At 44.1% G+C, this 27,345-nt stretch overlaps 1 protein-coding gene across 3 annotated transcripts in view; it reads left to right on the top strand.

The window, feature by feature from the left end:
- The first annotated feature begins 400 nt into the window (after positions 1–400).
- The window catches only part of LOC126996821 (galactosylgalactosylxylosylprotein 3-beta-glucuronosyltransferase P-like), an 82,497-nt gene continuing 55,552 nt past the window's right edge, over positions 401–27,345 (top strand). The window contains exon 1 of one of the 3 annotated variants that reach the window (XM_050857682.1): positions 401–499. The gene's annotated coding sequence lies outside the window, so the exon portion shown is untranslated. Of the gene's footprint in view, positions 500–621; positions 769–12,322; positions 12,357–27,345 lie in introns of those variants that run through there. The other 2 variants (XM_050857681.1, XM_050857683.1) reach the window with 2 other exon arrangements.

A 27,345-nucleotide genomic window follows, 5' to 3' on the forward strand; every position in this document is an offset into this window, starting at 1 on the left:
ACCTCGACTACTGGGCAAGGTTACGTGAACTCGACCTCTATTCATTAGAAAGGCGCAGAGAAAGATACGCCATATTATACACCCACAAAGTATTGTCTGGAAAAGCTTTAAATAATTTGAATATACAGTCTAGCATGCACCAGCGACGAGGTCGGCTCTGCCACATTGAAAAAGTACATACCAGAGCAAGCACAAGAGTCAAGACACTCAAGGAAAATACATTCACCATTAGAGGACCACGTCTCTTCAATGCACTACCCAGACACCTACGAGACTCAGTGGAAATGAATTTCGATAGTTTCAAAACTCAGTTGGATAAATTCTTATGGATAATACCCGATCAACCCAAGCTGCCACACTACCACATCTGCGCCACCAGCAATAGTATCATACACCGGCTGGCGCATAGACGAGCAGACGGGTTGCACTAGTGGCGGCGCACCAGCGTGGCCACGGGCGGCGGCTGCTGCCTGCAACTATCACCACAGAATCACCACAGGTGTGTGTGTGTGTGTGTGTGTGTTTGTGTGTGTGTGTGTGTGTGTGTGTGAGAGAGAGAGAGAGAGAGAGAGAGAGAGAGAGAGAGAGAGAGAGAGAGAGAGAGAGAGAGAGAGAGAGAGAGAGAGAGAGAGAGACGTTTGGGAGATAAGATAACCATGACACACACACACACACACACACCACCCCTCCACTCTTCTCCACCTGCTCACTACTGTTTACTGGCCTCATCCCCTTCACGCACATATTTCCTGCATCCGTCCAAAGCAAGTGAGTAACAGTAGTTATAGTTATAGTAGTAGTAGTAGTAGAAGTAGTAGTAGTAGTAGTAGTAGTAGTAGTAGTAGTAATACTGTAGTAGCAGTAGCAGTAGTAGTTGATGTTGGCACAATTTGTTTAACTCTACTACACGACTATGTTAGGCTTCTGTGCTGACGGTACGTTCGTGTGACTATTGTTAACATTGTAACTCTACTGCAACAGACATTAGGCATTCCATATCGATAAAGTAAATAGTAATACCGTAAAAGACTCTAGCAATAGATAAAATAGCGAAATAAGCGGCAATGTGTAAATGACTACACGACGCCAGTGTTCCGCTTAGTGGTTATATAGTAGGGTAAAGCAATCAGTTACTGCTTACGTCCTTGATTTTGGTTGTAGCAAAATACAAAATAACGGAGGAAGAATGTGATGTATGTATTGACTGCAGACCCGCAGAGGAACACAAATGAGCTAACAAAGTTGCTCGTCTAAATCAGAAACCTTCTCAGTGCTCACTTTTATTCCTTATTCAGTGTGTTTGTGGGAGCTGACTCAAACTGCATCGGTCTACCAATGAAACTGTTCAACTAATACTAAAACTGCTCCACACCAAGACAAGCAGTTCCACACTAAAACTAAAACTGTCCAACTCTGAGACCAAAAACTGTCCCATTCTGAAACCAAAACTGTCCCACTCTAAGACCAAAACTGACCCACTCGGTGAGGAAACTGTCCCACTCTGAGACCAAAACTGTCCCACTATGAGACCAAAACTGAGGCCAAAAGTGTCCCATTCTGAAACCAAAACTGTTCCACTCTGAGACCAAAACTGTCCCACTATGTGAGGGAAACTGTCTCACTCTGAGACCAAAACTGTCCCACTCTGTGACGGAAACTGTTCCACTCTTAGACCAAGACTAAGCCCAAAACTGTCTCACTCTGAGACCAAAACTGTCCCACTCTGTGACGGAAACTGTTCTACTCTGAGACCAAAACTGTCCCACTCTGTGACAGAAACTGTCTCACTCTGAGACCAAAACTGTCCCACTCTGTGACGGAAACTGTTCCACTCTTAGACCAAAACTAAGCCCAAAACTGTCTCACTCTGAGACCAAAACTGTCCCACTCTGTGACGGAAACTGTTCCACTGTTAGACCAAAACTAAGCCCAAAACTGTCCCACTCTGAGACCAAAACTATCCCACTCTGTGACGGAAAATGTTCCACTTTTAGACCAAAACCAAGCCCAAAACTGTCCCACTCTGAGACCAAAACTGTTCCACTCTGAACCCAAAACTGTTTCACTCTGAGACCAAAACTGAAGCCAAAACTGTCTCACTCTGAGACCAAAACTGAGACCAAAACTGTCTCACCCTGAGACAAAAAAATGTCCCACTCTGAGACCAAAACTGTCCTACTCTGAGACCAAAACTGTTCCACTCTGAGACCAAAACTGTCTCACCCTGAGACAAAAAATGTCCCAATCTGAGACCAAAACTGTTCCACTCTGAGACCAAAACTGTCCCACTCTGAGACCAAAACTGTCCCACTCTGAGACCAAAACTGTCCCACTCTAAGACCAAAACTGTCCCACTCTGAGACTAAAACTGTTCCACTCTGAGACCAAAACTGCCCCACTCTGTGACGAAAACTGTCTCACTCTGAGACCAAAACTGAGGCCAAAACTGTCTCACTCTGAGACAAAAAACTGTCCCACTCTGATACCAAAACTGTCCCACTCTGAAAGCAAAACTGTCCCACTCTGAGACCAAAATTGTCCCACTCTGAGACCAAAACTGTCCAACTCTGAGACCAAAACTATCCCACTTTGTGACGTAAACTGTTTCCCTCTGAGACCAAAACTGTCCCACTCTGAGACAAAAACTGTTTCACTCTGAGACCAAAACTATCCCACTCTGAGACCAAACCTGTCCCACTCTGTGACGGAAACTGTCCCACTATGAGACCAAAACTGAGGCCAATACTGTCCCACTCTGAGACCAAAACTGTTCCATTCTGAGACCAAAACTGTCCCACTCTGTGACGGAAACTGTCCCACTCTCAGACCAAAAGTGTCCCACTCTGAGATCAAAACTGTCCCACTCTGAGACCAAAACTGTCCCACTCTGAGACCAAAACTGTTCCACTTAGACTAAAACTGTCTCTCTCTGAGACCAAAACTGTCCCACTCTGTGACGGAAACTGTTCCACTCTTAGACCAAAACTAAGCCCAAAACTGTCCCACTGTGACACAAAAACTGTTCCACTCTGAGACCAAAACTGTCACACTCTGAGACCAAAAATGAGGCCAAAACTCTGAGACAAAAAACTGCCCCACTCTGAGACCAAAACTGTCCCACTCTGAGACCAAAACTGTCCCACTCCGAGACCAAAACTGAGGTCAAAACTGTCCCACTCTGAGACCAAATCTGTCCCACTCTGTGACGAAAACTGTCCCACTCTGAGACCAAAACTGTCCCACTCTGAGACCAAAACTGTTCCACTCTGTGACGGAAACTGTCCCACTCTGAAACCAAAACTGTCCCACTCTGAGACCAAAACTGTCCCACTCTGAGACCAAAACTGTCCCACTCTGAGACCAAAACTGTTCCACTTAGACCAAAACTGTCCCTCTCTGAGACCAAAACTGTCCCACTCTGTGACGGAAAATGTTCCACTCTTAGACCAAAACTAAGCCCAAAACTGTCCCACTGTGGCACAAAAACTGTTCCACTCTGAGACCAAAACTGTCACACTCTGAGACCAAAAATGAGGCCAAAACTCTGAGACAAAAAACTGCCCCACTCTGAGACCAAAACTGTCCCACTCTGAGACCAAAACTGTCCCACTCCGAGACCAAAACTGAGGTCAAAACTGTCCCATTCTGAGACCAAATCTGTCCCACTCTGTGACGAAAACTGTCCCACTCTGAGACCAAAACTGTCCCACTCTGAGACCAAAACTGTTCCACTCTGTGACGGAAACTGTCCCAGTCTGAAACCAAAACTGTCCCACTCTGAGACCAAAACTGTCCCACTCTGTGACGGAAACTGTCCCTCTCTGAGGCCAAAACTGTCCCACTCTGAAACCAAAACTGTTCTACTCTGAGTCCATAACTGTCCCGCTCTGAGACCAAAACTGAGGCCAAAACTGTCCCGCTCTGAGACTAAAACTGAGGCCAAAACTATCCCACTCTTGAGACCAAAACTGTCTCACTCTGAGACGAAAACTGTCCCACTCTTGAGATCAAAACTATCTCACTCTGAGACCAAAACTGTATCACTCCGAGACCAAAACTGTCCCATTCTGAGGCCAAAATTGTCCCACTCAAAGACTAGAACTGTCCCACTTTGAGACCGCACCCCGTCCAGAAGAAAGTAATGTTAGGTTACATATATTTGCATAAATCTTATTTCGCTTTAACACACTGTGCTCTTTCAAACACAGGTGACTTTCCCAGGCCACCACATGAGGTAACATACGCGATATAAGAAGAGACGAAAGTACAGCTGTATACGGCCGTACCATAAGGCAACCTCTTCGACTGTAGAACCTCTTCGGTCATTTTCTCCTACCAAATTGCTCGCAGGTTTTTTTCCGGAGGGTAAAGGAAGGTACTGGAGGGCGAAATTGTTGGAATCTGGCAAGGGGTCGAGATAGGCACATCTTCGTCAGCCCATTCGCATATTTTATTCGTCAATCCTGTATTTCTTTTTATTTAATTTAAAATGTTGTTAAAGACTTTAGAGTTGTATCACGATTTTTAACCCATGCCGTGTCAACACACCTACTTGATTAACTCAAGCAGGTAGTCTTTTCCTATAGCTCCGATGGGGCTCGATCATTTTTCTAACAGCTCCTTGCTTGACGGGATAGTAGCGAGGGACAGAGAAGTGGTAACGCCGGGCACATGTGGACTCCTGGGCTGACTGTGTGGAGCGGTGGAGGGGTGCAAACACGTGCCGCACAGGGATGCCAACCCTGATACTCACGCTATGTACGCAATTATACCTATATATTTATCATTCACTCAACTATTTTATTTGGTATAATCACCAAAGTATAATCACACTATATAGTATAATCACACTAATGTATGTAAAAAATGGCGAACCATAACCGTGCCTCGGAGTCCCCGCCTGGGGGGGGACCGCAAATTTCCCCAGGGAGGACTCCCCTTCTGGCTGCCGTATTGAGAGGTGTCTTGATAACTTATCGAACCTCTTTCTTATCAATTTCTGCAACATACGCGGTCTTCGTTCTAATTTTCATTCTGTGGAACACCATCTCTCCTCCTCTAAACCTCACCTTCTTTTCCTCACCGAAACACAGGTTTCTGAGTCTACTAACAGCAATCTCTACTCTGTTCCCTCCTACTATCTCTATCCTAAATTTCAATCCAAAACTGGATGTTGCGTCTACGTGCGCAACGACATCACTTGCTCTCGAGCCCACGACCTTGACTCTTCAGAATTTTCCACCATCTGCCTAAGACTTTATTGTCATTCTATTACTAAATACATTTGCGCTGTTTATGTCTCACCCACCTCTACTAACTATGTAAAATTCTTTGACTATTTGAACTTTAGAGTGGAGCACATCTTGACCCTCTCTCCCTTCGCTGAAATCTCCATCTTGGGAGATTTCAATGTTCACCACCAGCTTTGGCTTTCATCCTCTTTCACTGACCAGTCTGGTGAACAAGCCTACAACTTTGCTCTCCTCAACGGTCTAGAGCAGTTGGTTCAGCACCCTACACGTATTCCCGACTGTCTTGGAGACTGACCCAACATACTAGACCTCTTCCTTACCTTTAACCCTTTTGCTTACTCTGTCAAACTGTTCTCTCCGTTGGGTTCCTCCGATCACAACCTTATTTCTGTATCCTGTCCTATCGCTCCTGTACATCCTCTGGACCCACCGAAGAGGCGATGCTTCTGGCATTTTGCTTCAGCTCGGTGGGACGACCTGAGGATGTACTTTTCCAATTTCCCGTGGAATGATTACTGCTTCCAGGAGAGAGACCCCTCTGTGTGTGTCCAGCGCATCACAGAGGTGATTGTCTTTGGAATGGAGGCATACAGTCCACGTTTTTTCTCTACTCCCCATGCTTTAAAAAGCCTTGGTTTAATCACGCTTGTTCTCGTGCAGTCAAAGATAGAGAGGCAGCTCACAAAAGGTACCAGAGTCTTCGAACTCCCGCTAACCATGATCTTTACATTTCCGCCCGGAATAGTGCCAAATCTATTCTTCGACTAACCAAAAACTTCTTTATCCATATCAAATATCAACACCTTGCTTTCTCTAATCCTTCCAGAAACTTCTCGCACTTAGTCAAAAATATCTCCTCCAATTTCACTTCTTCCTCTTTCCCGCCTCTTCTTAACCCAGGCGGCAGCACTGCCATCTCATCTATCTCTAAGGCTGAACTCTTCTCTCAAACTTTCTGTAACAGCTCCACTCTGGACGATTCCGGGCATATTCCTCCTACTCATCCCCCCTCTGACTCCTTCATGCCTGTTATTAAGATTCTTAAGAGTGATGTTTTCTATGCCCTCTCTGGCCTCAACTCTCAGAAAGCTTATGGACCTGATGGAGTGCCTCCTATTGTACTTAAAAAATTGTGCTTCCGTGCTGACACCCTGCCTGGTCAAACTCTTTCGCCTCTGCCTATCAACATCTACCTTTCCTTCCTGCTGGAAGTACGCCTTTGTACAGCCTGTGCCTAAGAAGGGTAACCGTTCCAATCCCTCAAACTACCGCTCTATAGCTTTACTTTATTATCTATTTAAAGCTTTTGAATCAATCCTTAACCGGAAGATTCAAAAGCACCTTTCCACTTCTAACCAGTATGGGTTCCGCAAGGGGCTCTTTTAACTCTTTTTTGCTCTCTTAACTGATCGGTGAAACTTTCTCAGTTGCGCTAGACATATCGAAAGCCTTCGATAGAGTCTGGCACAAGTCTTTGCTTTCTAAACTGCCCTCTTTCGGATTCTATCCTTCTCTCTGTTCCTTTATCTCCAGTTTCCTTCCCAGCCGTTTTATCTCTGCTGTGGTAGACGGTCACTGTTCTTCCCCTAAACCTATCAACAGTGGTGTTCCATAGGGCTCTGTTCTATCACCCACTCTCTTCCTGTTATTCATCAATGATCTTCTTTCCATAACAACTCATACGCTGATGAATCCACTCTGCATTATTTAACTTCTTTCAACAGAAGACCCTCTCAACAAGAATTACATGACTCTAGGCTGAAGGCTGCAGAACGCTTAACCTCAGACTTTACTATCATTTCCGATTGGGGTAAAAGGAACCTTGTGTCCTTCAATGCCTCAAAAACCAAATTTCTTCACCTATCAACTCGACACAATCTTCCAAACACCTATCCCCTGTTCTTTGACAACACTCAGCTGTCTCCATCTTCAACACTAAACATCCTCGGTCTATCCTTAGCTCAAAATCTTAACTGGAAACTTCACATCTCCTCTTTCACTGAATCAGCTTCCTCGAGGTTGGGCGTTCTGTATCGTCTCCGCCAGTTCTTTTCCCCCGCACAGTTGCTATCCACATACAGGGGCCTTGTCCGCCCTCGTATGGAATATGCCTCTCACGTGGGGGGGGCCTCCACTCACACAGCTCTCTTGGACAGAGTGGAGTCTAAGGCTCTTCGTCTCATCAGCTCTCCTCTTACTGATAGTCTTCTGCCTCTTAATTTCCGCCGCCATGTTGCCTCTCTTTCTATCTTCTACCGTTATTTTCGCGCTGACTGCTCTTCTGAACTTGCTAACTGCATGCCTCCTCCCCTCCCGCGGCCCCGCTGCACGCGACTTTCTACTCATGCTCATCCCTTACTATCCAAATCCCTTACGCACGATTTAACTAGCATCTTCACTTTTTCATCCCTCACGCTGGTAAACTCTGGAACAATCTTCCTTCATCTGTATTTTCTCCTGCCTACGACTTGAACTCTTTCAAAAGGAGGGTATCAGGACACCTCTTCTCCCGAAATTGACTTCTCTTTCGGCCACCTCTTTTGACTCTTTATAGGAGCAGCAAGTAGCGGACTTTTTTTTATTATTGTTTCCTTTTTTTGTGCCCTTGAGCTGTCTCCTTTGTTGTAAAAAAAAATGCTTCAATTATCAAGATTTCCAAAAGTTTTTAAATAAATTATTTAAAATGTTGTTAAAGACTTTAGGGTTAACATAAGAACATAAGAACGCAGGAGTCTGCAAGAGGCCGGTAGGCCTGTACGAGGCAGCTCCTTTGACCCTAAGCTCCCGTATCTAACTCCCCCACCTATCGCTCTCCATGAATTTATCTAGTCTATTTTTGAATGTGACAATTGTATTGGCACTCACCACGCCTATTCCACTCATCCACCACCCTGTTGGTAAACCAATTTTGCCTATGTCCCTGTTGAATCTGAATTTATCCAGTTTAAAGCCCTTCATCCATTTATAAACCTCGATCATGTCTCCACGCACCCTTCGCCTTTCTAGAGAATGCAAGTTTAACTGTTTGAGTCTTTCCTCGTATGGCAGGTTTCTCAACCCCTGAATCATCTTAGTCATCCTCCTCTGCACCGATTCTAACATTTTGATATCCATTCTATAGTAGGGTGACCAGAACTGAACCGCATAGTCAAGATGAGGTCTAACTAATGCTAAATATAGTTTGAGGAAGACTTCGGGGCTTCTGTTGCTTACGCTCCTTGAAATAAATCCCAGTACCCTATTAGTTCGATTTCTAGCTTGAATGCATTGTGCCCTTGGACGGAGATCAGAGCTCACTAAGACCCCTAAATCCCTCTCGCACCCAGACCTACTTATGAGAGTGTCATTTAAGCAATAGTTATGTGAGGGGTTGTTCCTACCTACACTCAGAATACTGCACTTCCCTACATTGAACTCCATCTGCCATTTATCCGCCCAGTCATATAATCTGTTGAGTTCACCTTGGAGAATACTAGCGTCCTGATCCGACTCAATTACTCTACCGATCTTGGTATCATCTGCAAATTTATTAACATCACTACTAATTCCTGTATCTAAGTCATTGATATAAATAATAAACAAAAGTGGACCTAATACCGAACCTTGTGGGACCCCACTCGTAACACATCCCCAGTCAGATCTTTTACCATTGATTTGCACTCTTTGCTTCCTATTGCTAAGCCACGCCTTGACCCAGTTCAAAACTTTACCCTCTACTCCGTGAGCCTGTAATTTAAGCAACAGTCGTTGGTGAGGAACTTTGTCAAACGCTTTACTAAAATCAAGATAGATTACATCATAATTTTCATCTCTGTCAACCGCCTCAAATACTTTATTGTAGAAGGACAAGAGATTGGTGAGGCATGACCTACCTTTTGTGAACCCATGCTGCGAGTCGTGAATTAAGCTATGTTTCTCTAAATGCTCCCGAATGTTCCTGGCTATTATGGACTCCAGCATCTTCCCTATAACCGATGTTAAGCTAATTGGGCGATAGTTTGAAGCAACTGACCTGTCCCCCTTTTTAATAATCGGCGTCACATTAGCTACTTTCCATGGGCTCGGCACATAGCCAGTATTTACCGACATCTTAAAGATGTCGGTTAGTGGGTCACTGATTATATCACCTAACTCCTTTAATACCCTCGGAAATATCCCGTCAGGACCTGGCGACTTGTTCTTCTTAAGCTTATCTATCTCATCCTGAACTACTTGCCTGGTAATGATTATATCCCTCAATTTATCGCCATCCCCGCCCTCGTACACCTGAACTCTTTCCGGTATAGTCGTTCGATCCTCCTGTGTGAATACTGAAAGGAAGTAGTCGTTCAACAATGTGCTCATATTTTCGTAATTTTCTACTAGCTCCCCTGTGTTTGTTTTCAGCGGTCCAATTTTCTCCCGTGTTTTTGTTCTATACATCTGAAAGAAGCCCTTAGGATTACTTTTCGCCTCATTTGCTTCTTTGATCTCATAGTTCTTTTTTGCTATCCTGGTGTTTTTCTTAACTAATCTAGATAGTTCGACGTACCGGCCCCTGAGATGTGTTTCCCCATTCTTTATTTTCTGATAAATTCCCTTCTTTAACCCAATCTCGTGTTTTAGTCCACGAGTCATCCACTTAGGATCATTGTTTTCTTTTCTAAGTGTTCGCTGTGGTATATGCTGTTCTTGCCCCTCTACTATTACTCTAACTAAATTATTGTAAGACATTTCTACCTGGTTCTCCTGGCTCTCCAATCCGCAGTTCTGGCCCTTATGAATCCCTAAATTATCCCAGTTTACCCCTTCAAGATGTCTTCGAAGCCCCTCGTAGTTTGCTCTTCTTAAATCTGGCACTAACACTGGGTTTGGTTCGCGGGTTACCGCCCAGTCTAAGCTAAAACGAACCGTTCTGTGATCACTATTTCCTAACTCTCCGCCCACCTCCAACTCACGTAGCAAGTTCCCATTATTGGTTAGGACTAAGTCTAATATGTTATCTCCTCTGGTAGGCTCAGTAACTACCTGCTTAAGGAAATTATCTTGTATAACTTCAAGAAAGTCCTCGGCTTCCAGGTCACCCACTAGATCTTCCCAGTCTATATTCCTATAATTAAAGTCCCCCATTACGCAGACATTTCTACTCATACTCGCCCTGCCAATCTCCTGTAGTAATATACTCGTGTCCTGCCTGTTAAGGTTGGGTGGCCTGTATATAACTCCTAGAGTTAGTTTTTCTTTCCCTTTGTAAACGTCCACCCAAACTGATTCTGAATCCATGTTAGTTTTGACTGAGTTGTTAACTAAACATTTAAGTGAGTCTTTAACATATAGCGCAACTCCACCTCCCTTTCTGCCCCTTCTGTCTTTGTGAAACATCTGATAACCCGTTATTTCAAATTCTGATCTAAAATTTCTATTAGCAGTGTCTATCCATGTCTCAGTGATCGCTATTATGTCAAAATTTTCTGAACAAGCTTCACCCCTTAGTAAGTCTATCTTGTTTCTGAGGCTCCTGCTGTTAGTATAGAAGATTCTTAGCCCGTCCTCTGTTACTCCTCTAGAATTACTTCTAAGCTGCCTGGTTATATTATGAGCTAGATGTCCCCTCCCATTACTCCTCCCATTGCTCCCATTACTCCTCCCCCCCTCGCCTATACTAAAATAAATCCCTCAGGGTACCAAGTGCTCGCTCAAGGGAGTCTGAGAGAGCCTCAACACCCTTGAACGTCAAGTGTATCCCGTCACGGGCGTAGAGGGCGTCGTTGCCAAAGAAGAGGTCCCAATTGTCGACGAACAGCCACCCATTGCGCTCGCAGTGCTCAGCAAGTCTGCTGTTCACTGCTATCGCCCTGGACAGCCATCCATCGCCAACGCCCCTCCTTGGCAGGACGCCACACACTACTGGCGACCCACCAGCGTCACGTATCCTGCCTAACAATTCTCTAAAACGCCTGAGAATGTCCTCGCTTGGCACACGAGAAACGTCGTTTCCGCCACAGCTGAGAAAGACAATGGGGTTCGATCCCTCGCTTGCCATACACGCCTCAATCCTGTCTGATATATGGCCCACCCCTGCCCCTGGGAAACACACCCTCGTCCTGTTCTTATCCTTGGAGCAAAAATACCTGTCAACATAACGAACCTGACTATCACCGACAACAAGAACCCGACGGTCGGAAGGGGGGCCAGGAGGGGTGGGTGAAGGGGGGAGGGGAGAGCGGGAAGGGAGGGGAGGGTTGTATCATGATTTTTACCCATGCCGTGTAGAGGTGTTTACAGAGGCTACCAACCCAACTTGAAGAACCTTTAGTGAGGGAAGGGGTCGAGGTCAAGTTATAGTGGCCAGCAGAAAGGGGACACCGTGTAAGGGAAGGGGAAGAGGAAGATGGTAGGGGAGATGTATGGTACGGCCGTATGGCCCTAGCTGTAAGGTCGATAAATGATACAGGAAGACAAGTTGGAAATAATGGCGCATGATGAATTTGCAAAGGGAAAAGTTCTTCATTGTTTAGGAATGGAAAAAGCTGACGGTCATCGGTCCAGCACGTGATCAGACCGTAGGCAAAGTAACACTCTAGCAACTAACGTCTTTGCAGGAGTCGCATCATTGTGATTATTTTTTTCGGCTCTTAGTCTCCCTTCTTGACCGTAACATCGTAAAGAAGAACTGAGCGTAAAAACATAAGGAATGCAGTGAGCGATAAAGCTTGTAATACAGAGATGAGTGTAGAAGGAACAAGGAATGGATTGGCCGATAAAGCTTATGATAAAGAGATGAGCACAGAAGAGTAAGGAATGGATTGGCCGATAATGCTTGTAATAAATAAATGAGCGTAAAAGGATAAAGAATGGGGGGAACAAGGAGAGGAGAAGGCAAGTAGGAATGGAGCGCGGATTAGGACACAAAGCCCGTCCTTGTATCACACCACTTGCTAGCGTCGCTAAGCCTAGACTCCGCTCTGGTATCCGCCCCCTGCCGCCAGATTGAGTTACTTCTGGCAGTAGAGAGAGAGAGAGAGAGAGAGAGAGAGAGAGAGAGAGAGAGAGAGAGAGAGAGAGAGAAAATATTGTATGACAGTCTCTCCTGTAGTGGTGTGCAGTGCGGATACGAGTGAGCACGTGAGTGAAGTACGGAGAGAGAGAGAGAGAGAGAGAGAGAGAGAGAGAGAGAGAGAGAGAGAGAGAGAGAGAGAGAGAGAGAGAGAGAGAGAGAGTTTTTGGAAAGTAGTAATTTGGATGCAAACGTAGGTGTGTGTGTGTGTGTGTGTGTGTGTGTGTGTGTGTGTGTGTGTGTGTGTTAGTATGATTGAATAGAATAGTTTTTAAATTTTGAGTGGTGGACATAATGCTCAAAACATTTTTCGTATGCAAAGTAGTCAAACACATTCATTCTCTCTCTCTCTCTCTCTCTCTCTCTCTCTCTCTCTCTCTCTCTCTCTCTCTCTCTCTCTCTCTCTCTCTCTCTCTCTCTCACACACACACACACACACACACACACACACACACACGTGATAATAGAGATGGAGACAGAGGAGGAAGGAAATGAAGGAGACGAATCATATAAAAGAAACTTGTCAAACTACAGGAAGGCAGATATGGAAAATCTCAGGAAATACTATGGAGAGCTAGACTGGGAAAAGTTAAAGAGAACAAGAGAGGTGCAAGAAAAGTATGATATTTTTATGGAGGCGTATGAACAAAGAGTTATGATATATGTACCAGAATATAAACCCAAAGAAAAAGGAAAAAAGAATTGGTTAAATGCAAGATGTACAAAGGCAAAGGAAAAAGTACACAAAGCATGGAAGAGATTGAAAAGAAATAAGAATCAAAGGAATAAAGAAGATTTTAAGATAGCAAGAAATGAATACGTGAAAATAAGGAGAGAAGAAGAGAAAGGATATGAAAAGGATATTGTCTAAAAGTGCAAGGAAGAACCTAAACTGTTTTATAGATTCAAAAATGGAAAAATCAAACTAAGGGAAACAATAGAAAGACTGAATGATGGAAATAAGACAATCGAAGATCCAAAAGACATGACTGAGCTGCTAAATAAAAGGTTCCAGCAAGTTTTTACAAAAGAATCACAATTCAATGAACCACAAGATAACAAGATAAATGTTCATATGGATGAAGTCATAGTAACTGAAGAGGAGATAATAAAATAATGAAGGAGCTGGAAGAGAGGAAAGCAGTAGGACCGGATGGAGTAGGTAGGAAGACACCTACCGAGCGGGCGCAAGCCACTCCCGGTGAGGTATATATGGGAGGTGAGAAGGGAGCTGAAGCCCTCCAAAGACCCTTCCCATGTCCTCACTAACCGTTTCCCTATTGTCTCACCAACACCGGAGAGTAGTTCAGCATGCTCTCTAAAGACAGATCCTCTCTCTATCCACACCACACTGCATTCACACAACATATACACCTTTTCCCAAAATTAAAATTTCAAAATGGCGCACATACACCAAGCCTCAAAGTCCCCGACTGGGGGGGGGACCACAAATTCCCCCAGGGAGGACTCCCCTTCTGGCTGCCGACCCGAGAGGTGTCTTGATAACTCCTCGAACCTCTTTCTTCTCAATTTCTGCAACATTCGCGGTCTTCGCTCTAATTTTCATTCTGTGGAACATCATCTCTCCTCCTCTAAACCTCACCTTCTCTTCCTTACCGAAACACAGGTTTCTGAGGCTACTGACAGCAATCTCTACTCTGTTCCCTCCTACTATCTCTATCCTAAATTTCAATCCAAAGCTGGATGTTGCGCCTACGAGCGCAACGACATCACTTGCTCTCGTGCCCACGACCTTGACTCTTCTGAATTTTCCACCATCTGGTTAAGACTTCACTGTCATTCTATTACTAAATACATCTGTGCTGTTTATCTCTCACCTAACTCTACCAACTATGTAAAATTCTTTGACTATTTGAATTCTAAAGTGGAGCACATCTTGACCCACTCTCTCTTCGCCGAAATCTCCATCCTAGGAGATTTCAATGTTCACCACCAGCTTTGGCTTTCATCCTCTTTCACTGACCATCCTGGTGAACAAGCCTACAACTTTGCTATCCTCAACGACCTAGAGCAGTTGGTCCAGCACCCTACACGTATTCCCGACCGTCTTGGAGATCGGCCCAACATTCTAGACCTCTTCCTTACCTCAAACCCTTCTGCTTATTCTGTCAAACTGTTCTCTCCGTTGGGCTTCTCCGATCACAATCTTATTTCTGCATCCTGTCCTATCGCCCCTGTACACCCTCTGGACCCACCGAAGAGGCGATGCTTCTGGCATTTTGCTTCAGCTCGGTGGGACGACCTGAGGATGTACTTTTCCGATTTCCCGTGGAATGCTTATTACTTCCAGGATAGAGACCCCTCTGTGTGTGCTCAGCGCATCACAGAGGTGATTGTCTCTGGAATGGAGGCATACATTCCTCGTTCTTTCTCTACTCCTCACGCTAAAAAGCCTTGGTTTAATCATGCTTGTTCTCGTGCTGTCAATGATAGAGAGGTAGCTCACAAAAGGTACCAGAGCCTTCAAACTAATGCTAATTATGAACTTTACATTTCTGCCCGAAATCGTGCCAAATATATTCTCCGACTAACCAAAAATTCTTTCATTAATAGAAAATGTCAAAACCTTGCTTTCTCTAACTCTTCCCGTGACTTCTGGCATCTAGCCAAAAACATCTCCTCCAACTTCACTTCTTCATCTTTCCCTCCACTCCTCAGTCCTGACGGCAACACTGCCGTCTCATCTATCTCTAAGGCTGAACTCTTCTCTCAAACTTTTTCTAAAAACTCCACTCTGGACGATTCTGGGCATATTCCTCCTACTCATCCCCCCTCTGACTCCTTTATGCCTGTTATAAAGATTCTTCAAAATGATGTTTTCTATGCCCTCTCTGGCCTCAATCCTCAGAAGGCTTATGGACCTGATGGAGTGCCTCCTATTATCCTTAAAAACTGTGCCTCCGTGCTGTCACCCTGCCTGGTCAAACTCTTTCGCCTCTGCCTGTCAACATCTACCTTTTCTTCCTTGCTGGAAGTATGCCTTCATACAGCCTGTACCTAAGAAGGGTGACCGCTCCAATCCCTCAAACTACCGTCCTATTGCTTTACTTTCTTGTCTATCTAAAGCTTTTGAATCAATCCTTAACCGGAAGATTCAAAAGCACCTTTCCACTTCTGACCTTCTATCTGATCGCCAGTATGAGTTCCGCAAGGGGCGTTCTACTGGTGATCTCCTAGCCTTCTTAACTGACTCTTGGTCATCCTCTCTTACCCGTTTCGGTGAAACTTTTGCTATTGCGCTGGACATATCAAAAGCTTTTGATAGGGTCTGGCACAAATCTTTGCTTTCTTAACTACCCTCCTACGGCTTCTATCCTTCTCTCTGTACCTTTATCTCCAGTTTCCTTTCTGACCGTTCTATTTCTGCCGTGGTAGACGGTCACTGTTCTTCCCCTAAATCTATTAACAGTGGTGTCCCACAGGGCTCTGTCCTATCTCCCACTCTTTTTCTGTTGTTCATTGATGATCTTCTTTCCAAAACGAACTGTCCTATCCATTCCTACGCCGATGATTCCACTCTGCATTATTCAACTTCTTTTAATAGAAGACCCACCCTTCAGGAACTTAACGACTCAAGGCTGGAGGCTGCAGAACGCTTAGCCTCAGACCTTACTATTATTTCCGATTGGGGCAAGAATAATCTGGTGTCCTTCAACGCCTCAAAAACACAGTTTCTCCACCTATCCACTCGACACAATCTTCCAAACAACTATCCCCTATTCTTTGACAACACCCAGCTATCACCTTCCTCAACACTAAACATCCTCGGTCTATCCTTAACTCAAAATCTTAACTGGAAACTTCACATGTCATCTCTTACTAAATCAGCTTCCTCGAGGCTGGGCGTTCTGTACCGTCTCCGCCAGTTCTTCTCCCCTGCACAGTTGCTGTCCATATACAGGGGCCTTGTCCGCCCTCGTATGGAGTATGCATCTCATGTGTGGGGGGGCTCCACTCACACAGCTCTTTTGGACAGAGTGGAGGCTAAGGCTCTTCGTCTCATTAGCTCTCCTCCTCATACTGATAGTTTTCTACCTCTTAAATTCCGCCGCAATGTTGCCTCTCTTTCTATCTTCTATCGATATTTCCACGCTGATTGCTCTTCTGAACTTACTAACTGCATGCCTCCCCCCCTCCCGCGGCCCCGCTGCACTCGACTTTCTACTCATGCTCATCCCTATACTGTCCAAACCCCTTATGCAAGAGTTAACCAGCATCTTCACTCTTTCATCCCTCACGCTGGTAAACTCTGGAACAATCTTCCTTCATCTGTATTTCCTCCTGCCTACGACTTGAACTCTTTCAAGAGGAGGGTATCAGGACACCTCCTCCCGAAATTAACCTCTGATTTTGGACACCTTTAACCTCTGTTCGGGAGCAGTGAGTAGCAGGTTTTTTTCTTTTTTTATTTGCGCCCTTGAGCTGTCTCTTTAGCTGTAAAAAAAAAAAAAAAAAATATATATATATATATATATATATATATATATATATATATATATATATATATATGTATATATATATATATATATATATATATATATATATATATATATATATATATCTATATATATATATATATATATATATATATATATATATTGAAAGAATGCAGAAATCAGCTGGTTGGACCGGTATATGATATCATAAAATGCTCAATAACAACTGGTAAACTACCAAAGGAATGGCGGAGGGCTGAGGTGGTCCCTATATACAAAAGTGAAAAAAAAGAAGAACCCCTGATCTACAGACCAGTATCACTGACCAGTGTAGTATGTAAGATATGCGTGAAAGTGATAAAGAAACAATGGACGAAATTTCGAGAAGAACATAATATAATCACAAAAAAACAGTATGGCTTTAGAAAAGGGCGCTCATGTGTAACAAACTTGCTGAGCTTTTACTCAAGAGTGACATACATAATACAGGCGAGGGATGGATGGGTAGATTGCGTGTACTTGGACCTGAAGAAGGCTTTTGATAAAGTTCCACATACAAGACTACTATGGAAGCTAGAGAATAAAGGAGGATTGAAATGGAAAATGAAGAACTGGATGGAAAGTTACTTAAGGGGAAGAGAGATGAGAACAGTGGTTAAGGACATGAAATCGGAATGGAGAATTGTAGATAGTGGAGTGCCTCAAGGATCGGTATTGGCAACAGTACTTTTCCTAGTATATATAAATGATATGCCAGAGAGAGTAAACACTTATATGAGCCTGTTTGCAGACGATGCGAAACTGCTGAGACACATAAGAAACAGTAAAGACTGAAATTCTGCAAGATGACTTGAATAAGATTTGGGAATGGAATATGAAATGGGAGATGGAATTCAATGTGAAGAAATGTCCTGTAATGGAAATGGGAAAGAGTGAAGGGAGACCAGAATGGACATATAGAATGGGAGCTGGAGAAATATTAAAGAAAGTTCAAGAAGAGACAGATCTGGGAGTGACAATACAGGATAATCAACAGCCTGAGAGAACATGTTAATAGGATATTCGGTGATGCGTATAAAATGATAAGAAATATAGGATTAGCATTCCATTACATGGATAAGGATATGATAAAAAAGTTAATAACCACTATGATTAGACCAAAATTGGAATATGCGGAGGCGGTGTGGTCTCCCCATAAGAAGAAACACATAAAAAAATAGAAAGAATACAAAGGATGCCAACAAAAAATGGTTCCAGAACTGGAGGGATTGACATATGAAGAAAGGTTAAAGGAAATGGACTTACCAACACTGGAGCAAAGAGGAGAAAGGGGAGACCTAATACAAATTTATAAATTATTGATTAAATGGAAGTAGATAATGAGGAGTTACTACTAAGAGAAGAATAAACACCAGGAACACAAGAGGACACAGTAAATAATTGAGGAAGGGAAGATGCTTGAGAGACAAAGAAATATAGCTTCCCGCAAAGAAATATAGACGTTTGGAACAGACTAAGTGAAGATGTAGTATCGGCGAAGAGTATGCAAAACTTTAAGGAAAAGTTGGACAAATACAGATACGGAGACGGGACCACACGAGCGTAAGCCCAGGCCCTGTAAAACTACAACTAGGTAAATACAACTAGGTAAATACACACACACACACACACACACACACACACACACACACACACACACACACGTTGAGAAGCAGTTGAGTGTAAGGGATAAACAAATACATTATAACTAACATTCTAATTTCACATTGTTTTGCAATGCGCTGCAATATGGCGAAGCCGGAAAAAAAAACTAAGAAAACTAGCCCAAATTTCATCCCTTGTTGTGTTACGGTATCTGGAGAGCATAAGTAATACTATAATAACCTGGTATTATGTATTATATAGGCGCACATTATTCGTCATGGTGGAGATACAGCGAAACACAAGTTACGTTAAAATTTTCCGGCTTCTGGCTATGACAATTTTCATTCTATCATATATACGTCTGTGCTGTCTATCTCTCACCTAACTCTACAAGCTGTAAAAAAAAAAAAAAAAATAGCTCTTTGAATTCCAATATGGAGCACATCTTGACTCAATCTCCTTTCGCTGAAGTCTCCATCTTGGGAGGTTTCAATGTTCTTTCACTGACCATCCTAGTAAACAAGCCTACAACTTTGCTTTCCTCAGTGATCTCGAGCAGTTGGTTCAGCATCCTACTCGAATTCCCGAGCGCCTTGGAGATATGCCAAACATTCTAGACCCATTCCTAATCTTTGATCCTTCGGCTTATTCTGTTGAACTGTTCTCTCCTTTGGGCTCCTCCGATCACAACCTTATTTCTATATTATGTCCTATTGCTCCTGTACAGCCTCTGGACCCACCGAAGAGGCAATGCTTCTCCCAGCAAACCATCACCCTCGGGCCTTCGTCGGCAGAAGGGCGGCCAGCGTCGGCCACCGTCGGCAAAATTTATGACGTCAAATCGACGGAGGGCCTCCGTACCTTAGAGGAATAATACATGGAGTGGCCCTCAACGGGTCGCTCTTCACCATGAGGTGAAGCAAGGGGGGTAGGGGGGGGCGGACCTTAGCCGATGGGCGGAGCCAGCAATTCTACCGCGTGATGGACGACGCGGGTTCGAATCCCCACGCTACCACCTCGGATTTTACGGTCATCGCCGAGTAGCTTAAAACTACCCACATGCTTTCCATCAACCCGGACTCCAGAGGAAACCGTCCAAGTGAATCAACAACGAGTTCCGGGGGGCAGCATGAGGCAAGAGAGGATGGCGCCACTATAAACACTTGCCTGCGCCATGACGGGCTGGGGCCGACTACCATCCAGGCCCCCCAAGAAAGCCTACCGACGCCATAGGCGTACACGTAAAAAAAAAAAAAAAAAAAAAAAACTCTCGCTCCCAGACCGTCGGCGTAAATGAGCTTGTCTGCTTTATTTCTTCCACATATCATATGTTTTTAGTTATTCAACTGCTGCAGTATATGCACAAAGGATGTATGTACAGGTTTTAATAGAAAAACACCAGCATTTCCTTGTCTTTATTCCGTAGAATCTGAGAATAAAAGTTCCACACCCGCCTTGATCCCTCACACTTCCTCTGTATAATGTTCATTATATAATGACCATGGGCATATTCCTCCTACTCATCCCCCCTCTGACTCCTTTATGCCTGTTATTAAGATTCTTCCTAATGATGTTTTCTATGCCCTCTCTGGCCTCAACTCTCAGAAGGCTTATGGAGCTGATGGAGTGCCTCCTATTGTCCTTAAAAACTGTGCTTCTGTGCTGACACCCTGCCTGGTCAAACTCTTTCGTCTCTGCCTATCAACATCTATCTTTCCTTCCTGCTGGAAGTATGCCTTTGTACAGCCTGTGGCCAAGAAGGGTGACCGCTCCAATCCCTCAAACTACCGCCCAATAGCTTTACTTTCATGTCTATCTAAAGTTTTTGAATCAATCCTTAGCCGGAAGATTCAAAAGCACCTTTCCACTTCTAATCTTCTTTCCGATCGCCAGTATGGATTCCGCAAGGGGCGTTCTACTGTCGATCTTCTTGCTCTCTTAACTGACTCTTGGTCATCCTCTCTTAGCAGTTTCGGTGAAACTTTCTCTGTTGCGCTAGACATATCGAAAGCCTTCGATAGAGTCTGGCACCAGTCTTTGCTTTCTAAACTGCCCTCTTTCGGATTCTATCCCTCTCTCTGTTCCTTTATCTCCAATTTCCTTTCTGGCCGTTCTATCTCTGCGATGGTAGACGGTCACTGCTCTTCCCCTAAACCTATCAACAGTGGCGTTCCACAGGGCTCTGTCCTATCACCCACTCTCTTCCTGTTATTCATCAATGATCTTCTTTCCATAACAAACTGTCCTGTCCACTCATACGCCGACGACTCCACTCTGCATTATTCAACTTCTTTCAATAGAAGACCATCAAAACAGGAAGTACACGACTCCAGACTGGAGGCTGCAGAAAGCTTAACCTCAGACCTTGCTATCATTTCCGATTGGGGCAGAAGGAACCTTGTGTCCTTCAATGCCTCAAAAACTCAATTTCTCCACCGATCAACTCTACACAATCTTCCAAACACCTATCCCCTATTCTTCGACAACACTCAGCTGTCACCTTCTTCAACACTAAACATCCTCGGTCTATCCTTAACTCAAAATCTCAACTGGAAACTTCACATCTCCTCTCTCGCTAAATCAGCTTCCTCGAAGTTGGGCGTTCTGTATCGTCTCCCCCGGTTCTTCTCCCCCGCGCAGTTGCTATCCATATACAGGGGCCTTGTCCGCCCTCGTATGGAGTATGCATCTCACGTGTGGGGGGGCTCCACCCACACAGCTCTTCTGGACAGAGTGGAGGCTAAGGCTCTTCGTCTCATCAGCTCTCCTCCTCCTACTGATAGTCTTCTACCTCTTAAATTCCGCCGCGATGTTGCCTCTCTTTCTATCTTCTATCGATATTTCCACGCTGACTGCTCTTCTGAACTTGCTAACTGCATGCCTCCCCCCCTCCCACGGCCCCGCTGCACACAACTTTCTACTCATGCTCATCCCTATACTGTCCAAACCCCTTATGCAAGAGTTAACCAGCATCTTCACTCTTTCATCCCTCACACTGGTAAACTCTGGAACAATCTTCCTTCATCTGTATTTCCTCCTGCCTACGACTTGAACTCTTTCAAGGAGGGTATCAGGACACCTCTCCTCCCGAATTTGACTTTGTTTTTGGCCACCTCTTCTGGTTCTTTTATGGAAGCAGCGATTAACGGGCTTTTTTTTTCTGTGCCCTTGAGCTGCCTCCTTTGTTGTAAAAAAAAAAAAAATGGTCTTACTTTTAATGTAGAAGCATGTACAGCCTTCTATGTAGAGCGTCTAAGATTTGATCAAAACTCACTACGAGTAAACAGAAGAAAGTATTGGGGAGGGAGGCACCAATTACTGAGAGGGGTTGGTTACATGTTTTTTTGAGAGAGAAATGATTGTGGAGTGGCGGGGATGGCTCTATAACCTTTGGTTGTGATTTTGAAAAGGTCCTTGATATGTCCAAAATATATTTCTCTGCGGAGCACATATGTACAAGCCGCGGACAAAAAGAGTGACAACGCGTGTTAATGTCGCGGCAGCCAGCCTGTTACTGCCGGCCGATGGCTGAGAGAAATGCAAGCTTTACAAAACTGTATTGTCACGTGATTCGTGAGTGATATGGAAAATTCCGTGCAAAGCATTGCTCGGGTACGTGGACAGTCTGTCCTCAAATAGAAGAAGTAGAAGACACAGACACAGAAAAAAAAAATTGTAGTAATCAAATGACTGTTGTGCACGGTAGTAACATTAGACATAGTATATAAGGAAATAACAAGGTAAATGTGGGACATCCATGGAGTCTTGAAAGTTCTGGTAAAATAAAAATACACGCAAGATACTAAAATTTTTTTTTTTTTTTTACAGCAAAGGAGACAGTTCAAGGGCAAAAAAAAAAGGAGACAATAATGAAAAAAAAGCCCGCTACTCACTGCTCCTACAAAAGAGTCAAGAGGAGTGGTCGAAAGATAGGTCAATTTCGGGAGAAGAGGTGTCCTGATACCCTCCTCTTGAATGAGTTCAAATCGTAGGCAGGAGGAAATACAGGGAAGATTGTTCCAGAGTTTACCAGCGTGAGGGATGAAAGAGTGAAAATGTTGGTTAACTCGTGCGTATGGGATTTGGACATTAAAGGGATGAGCTTCAGTAGAAAGTCGTGTGCGGCGAGGACGCGGGAGGGGGGAAGGTATGCAATTAGCAAGTTCAGAAGAGCAGTGAGCGTGAAAATATCGATAAAAGATAGAAAGAGAGACAAAATGGCGGCGGAATTTAAGAGGTAGAAGACTATCAGTAAGAGGAGGAGTGCTGATGAGACGAAGGGCCTATATACTCCACTCTGTCCAAGAAAGCTGTGTGAGTGGAGCCCCCCACACGTAAGATACATACTCCATACATAATAAAAGTTAAACCACCCGGGAAATAATTGGAATGTACTGTGAGATTAAAGATTAAAATGGGTAGGAACATGTGGAAATCATGGCATTGCACCAACAAGGTTTAGCATGAAATCAAGTGAAAGTGCATGAGATTCACGTACAGGTAAGGAAATAATTAACTAAACCTAATGGTAATAATCCTAACATTGTGGGCAATGGTCACACATTGGGTGGTACATAAAATCATTTATAAAACTAAGAATGTTAAAACTAGCTCCCGGAGGTATAATACAGAAAAGACATGAAAGGATAATAAAAGTTACCTAATAAAAAGGAATGGACAGAACAGTTTGTGAGGTTATTGAAACATGGTATAAAAACATAATAAAATCTCATACGTAAAAACGGAGGTAACAAGGAGAAAGAAAAAAATGTCGTAACGACTTAGGGAGTCTTGCTGGGTCTCTTGAAGATTACTGGTGACATCGTAAGACACCAGACAGTATCATAGTTACATAGCCGGGAGTCGGTTCCAACTAAAATAATATTTTTTCTTTATATAGTATCACAAATATCCAATAAAACTTGTATCAGACATATAACATCCTCAAGTCCCAAACACTAATAGCAATGAACAGATAAGATACGATTCTCTCAATTTCCGCCTGAAATGCAACATAACAGTAGTCATTTGCTGAGGTAATCATTCCAGGATTCATGTAATATACAAGTCATGCATTTCAGTTCAGTCATGGTGCAATCCTCTGAAATACGACCGTCTGCACACTAGTGTTCTTGCTGAGGGACTCATACGCTCCCTGGGCGAAGACATTGAGGCCGGCCAGTTTTGGCAGGCGACTGTGAGAGACTGTTGCCTACGAAAATAGAATTGTCAATGATACACTTGTTGATGGCACATGGGCGAAACATACATGAGATACGGGAAAGAACATGAAAGAGTGTCCGTTGAGCTGCAGAGAAGCGTCCCTCCACACGGGTGAAAGAACACGGGCACAATAGCGAAGGGAGCCGCCGGGCACCGTCGCAGGGTGTAGACAAAACATGTCACAGATAGCAAGAACGGAGGGTTTAGGGGAGGAAATATGCATGAAGTCATCAGAAATCAAGATTATTAGGTTGGGAATGTGGGGCGAGTACAGAGAACCGTTGACAGTGTAAGGAGAAGGTGGTAAAAGGCATAGGCTAGGAAAGTGCCGCGTGACCTGAAGGGTATATGTGGACGGAGATACCAGCTGTGATTAGTGTGATAAGAGGTAAGAGTGATAAGTGATCTATGGACCAGGCAGGAAGAAAATGAGACGTTGGACAAGAAAGAACAGCTGGGCGAAAAAAGAAATCGTAAGAGGGTGACTAGAGACGTCGTCAGGAACAGGCAGTACTACTAGGCTTCGGCAGGGGCGTTTGCCTTCGCGTGAGAACGGAGTTTCTTGCGGTACTCCTCTGAGGGAGGAGGATCAGCTGCACCAGTTGAAGGCTGTTCGGGCGGAAGAGCCGGGAGCTCCTCACCTCTATCAAAAAAACGAGAGACTCGCTTCACATGGTCGAGGTGGACGACTTTGACCTCGTACGACGTTAAGTGTCGTACTTTAACTTTGTTTCCCCTTTCATGTTGGAGAACCCGGTAAGGGCCTTCAGAGCGTGGAGCGAGTTTGCTTTGAATCTCGTGAATCTGAACAAATACAACATCCCCTGGGCTAATTAGTTTATCTTTAGTGGTCCGCCATTGCTGAGTAATCATTTTATCCTGGGACGCAGTGATATTTTGTTGCACTCGTTTATAAGTGTTTTGAAAGTCTGCAACTCTGAGTCTTACATAATCATCAAAATTGTAAATGGGCTCCGCTTTTTGTAGCAAGAGTGAGTACGGAAGACTCTTGTCCTGTCCGAAGACAACGAAATGAGGCGTGTCACCGATTGAGGAGTGTTAGGAAGAATTTAGTGATGCCGCTACTTGGGGCATCCACTCATGCCAGGAGAAAAAAACATCGCCAACCAGGGAACGAAGGTGTTGGAGAATCTTTCTGTTTTGTCTCTCCACCATGCCATGCCGTTGGAAGCGGGGTGATACGCTACAATATTGCTTTTACGGATCTCGAACTGACGGCAAATTTCCTACAAAATTTGATTGTTAAATTCCGTGCCGATGTCCGATAGTATCACCTTCGGTGTGTTGAACTTGCAGAACACCTCATCAATTAGCGCTGTAGCCACCGTCTTGACTGATTTATTTATGAGTGGCACCAGAACCGAGAACTTACTAAAGTGATCAATGGCTACAAGTCTTTCGTTACAGTGTCCCATGGTTCCTGGGCAACTGGATAACTTAGAATAGGCACCTGTGATTTTAAGGAACCTTTGTTTTCAGAACAAGACTGGCACTTATTTATGAAATTGTGAATGTCCTTGCGCATGGTGGGCTAATATTCCAGTCTAGCCTGGTAGAGACACCTATCCTTCCCTGGGTGGCCTGCATATGGGGAGGAATGTAAATAAGAACATAAGAACATAAACACGTAAGGAGTCTGCAAGAGGCCGGTCGGCCTATACAAGGCAGCTCCTGTACACTCAACCCCACCTTACCTCACCATCCATGGGTTTATCTAACCTCTTCTTGAATGTATCTATGGTATTGGCACCCACAACATGGCTCCCAAGCCTGTTCCATTCATCAACCACTCTATTGGTGAACCAATTCTTGCCTATGTCTTTGTTGAATCTGAATTTGTCTAACTTAAAACCATTGCTACGCGTCCTACCTGGCTCTTTTACTATCAAAATCTCATCGACATCCCCTTTATTAAAGCCCTTCATCCATTTATAGACTTCGATCAAGTCTCCTCGCAACCTTCGCCTTTCTAGAGAGTGTAGATTTAAATGCTTCAGCCTGTCTTCATAAGGCAAGTTTCTCACCCCCTGAATCAGCTTTGTCATCCTCCTCTGTACAGATTCTAACATCTTGATATCCATTCTATAGTAGGGGGACCAGAACTGAACTGCATAATCGAGATGAGGTCTAACTAGTGCTTAGTAAAGTTTGAGGATGACTTAAGCGCTCCTATTGCTTACGCTCCTTGAGATGAAACCAAGCACTTTGTTTGCCTGATTTTTAGCCTGAATGCATTGAGCCCTAGGACGGAGGTCAGCGCTCACTAGTACTCCCAAGCCTCTCTCACGCCCAGACCTGCTTAGAGGAGTGTCATTTAAGGAGTAATTGTGTGAGGGATTATTCCTACCTACACTCAGAATGCAACACTTCTCGACATTGAATTCCACCTGCCACTTCCCTGCCCAATCATATAGTCTGTCAAGCTCATCCTGGAGAACGCTAGCGTCCCTGTCTGACTGGATTACTCTACCGATCTTGGTATCATCTGCGAACTTACTGACATCACTACTAATTCCTGTGTCCAAATCATTGATGTAAATAATAAAAAGCAGAGGACTCAGCACCGACCCTTGTGGGACTCCACTCGTAACACTGCCCCATTCAGATTTCTTACCATTGATTTCCACTCTCTGCTTCCTACCACTAAGCCACGCCCTGATCCAGTTCAAAACTTTCCCATCTACGCCGTGAGCCTGTAATTTTAATAATAGCCGGTGATGAGGAACTTTGTCGAACGCTTTACTGAAATCTAAATATAATATGTCATAGTTTTCATCTCTGTCAACCGATTCGATCATTTTAGTGTAGAAGGACAACAGGTTAGTAAGGCAAGACCTGCCCTTTGTGAACCCATGCTGTGAATCATGAATTAAACTATGTTTCTCTAGATGGTCCCGAATACTCGCGGCTATAATTGACTCCAACATTTTTCCTACAACTGATGTTAAGCTAATTGGGCGATAATTTGAGGTGGCTGACTTGTCTCCCTTTTTGAAAATCGGCGTCACATTAGCTACTTTCCATTGATTGGGCACATACCCAGAATTTACCGACATCTTAAAGATATCGGTAATTGGGCCACTGAGGACCTCCTTGCACTCTTTCAGAACCCGTGGGAATACTTCGTCTGGGCCCGGCGATTTGTTTTTCTTCAACCTACCAATCTCATCCTGGACCACTTGCCTAGTGATGATCACATCCCTCAATTTGTCGTTCTCTTTGCCCTCATATACCTGAACTCTCTCCGGAATGGTTGTTAGATTTTCCTGCGTGAAAACTGATAGGAAATAGTCATTCATCATTTGACTCATATCTTCTCCATTCTCAACGAGCTCACCTGTATTTGTTTTCAACGGTCCAATTCTGTCTCTTGTTTTCGTTCTGTACAATTTGAAGAAGCCCTTGGGATCGCTCTTGGCCTCGTTGGCTACCCTAATCTCATAATTTCTTTTTGCTAGGCGGGTGTTCTCTTCGCTTCCCATTCTACCGATATCATTGCCACCGAAACTGCAGAAGACGATTGGCTGAGTACTTTCCCCCGCTAAAATATCCTCAATCCTGTCATAATTGTGTTGTATACCTGCCCCGGGAAAACAAACTCTAAGTCTATTGTCCTTATCCTTTGAACAAAAGTACCTGTCAATGAGCTTGATTTGACTGTCCCCAACAACTAAGACCTTCCTAGGAACGGCGCCAGGAGCGGGAAGAGAAG

This window comes from Eriocheir sinensis, chromosome 11 (genome assembly GCF_024679095.1).
Source record: "Eriocheir sinensis breed Jianghai 21 chromosome 11, ASM2467909v1, whole genome shotgun sequence".
Taxonomy (NCBI): domain Eukaryota; kingdom Metazoa; phylum Arthropoda; class Malacostraca; order Decapoda; family Varunidae; genus Eriocheir; species Eriocheir sinensis.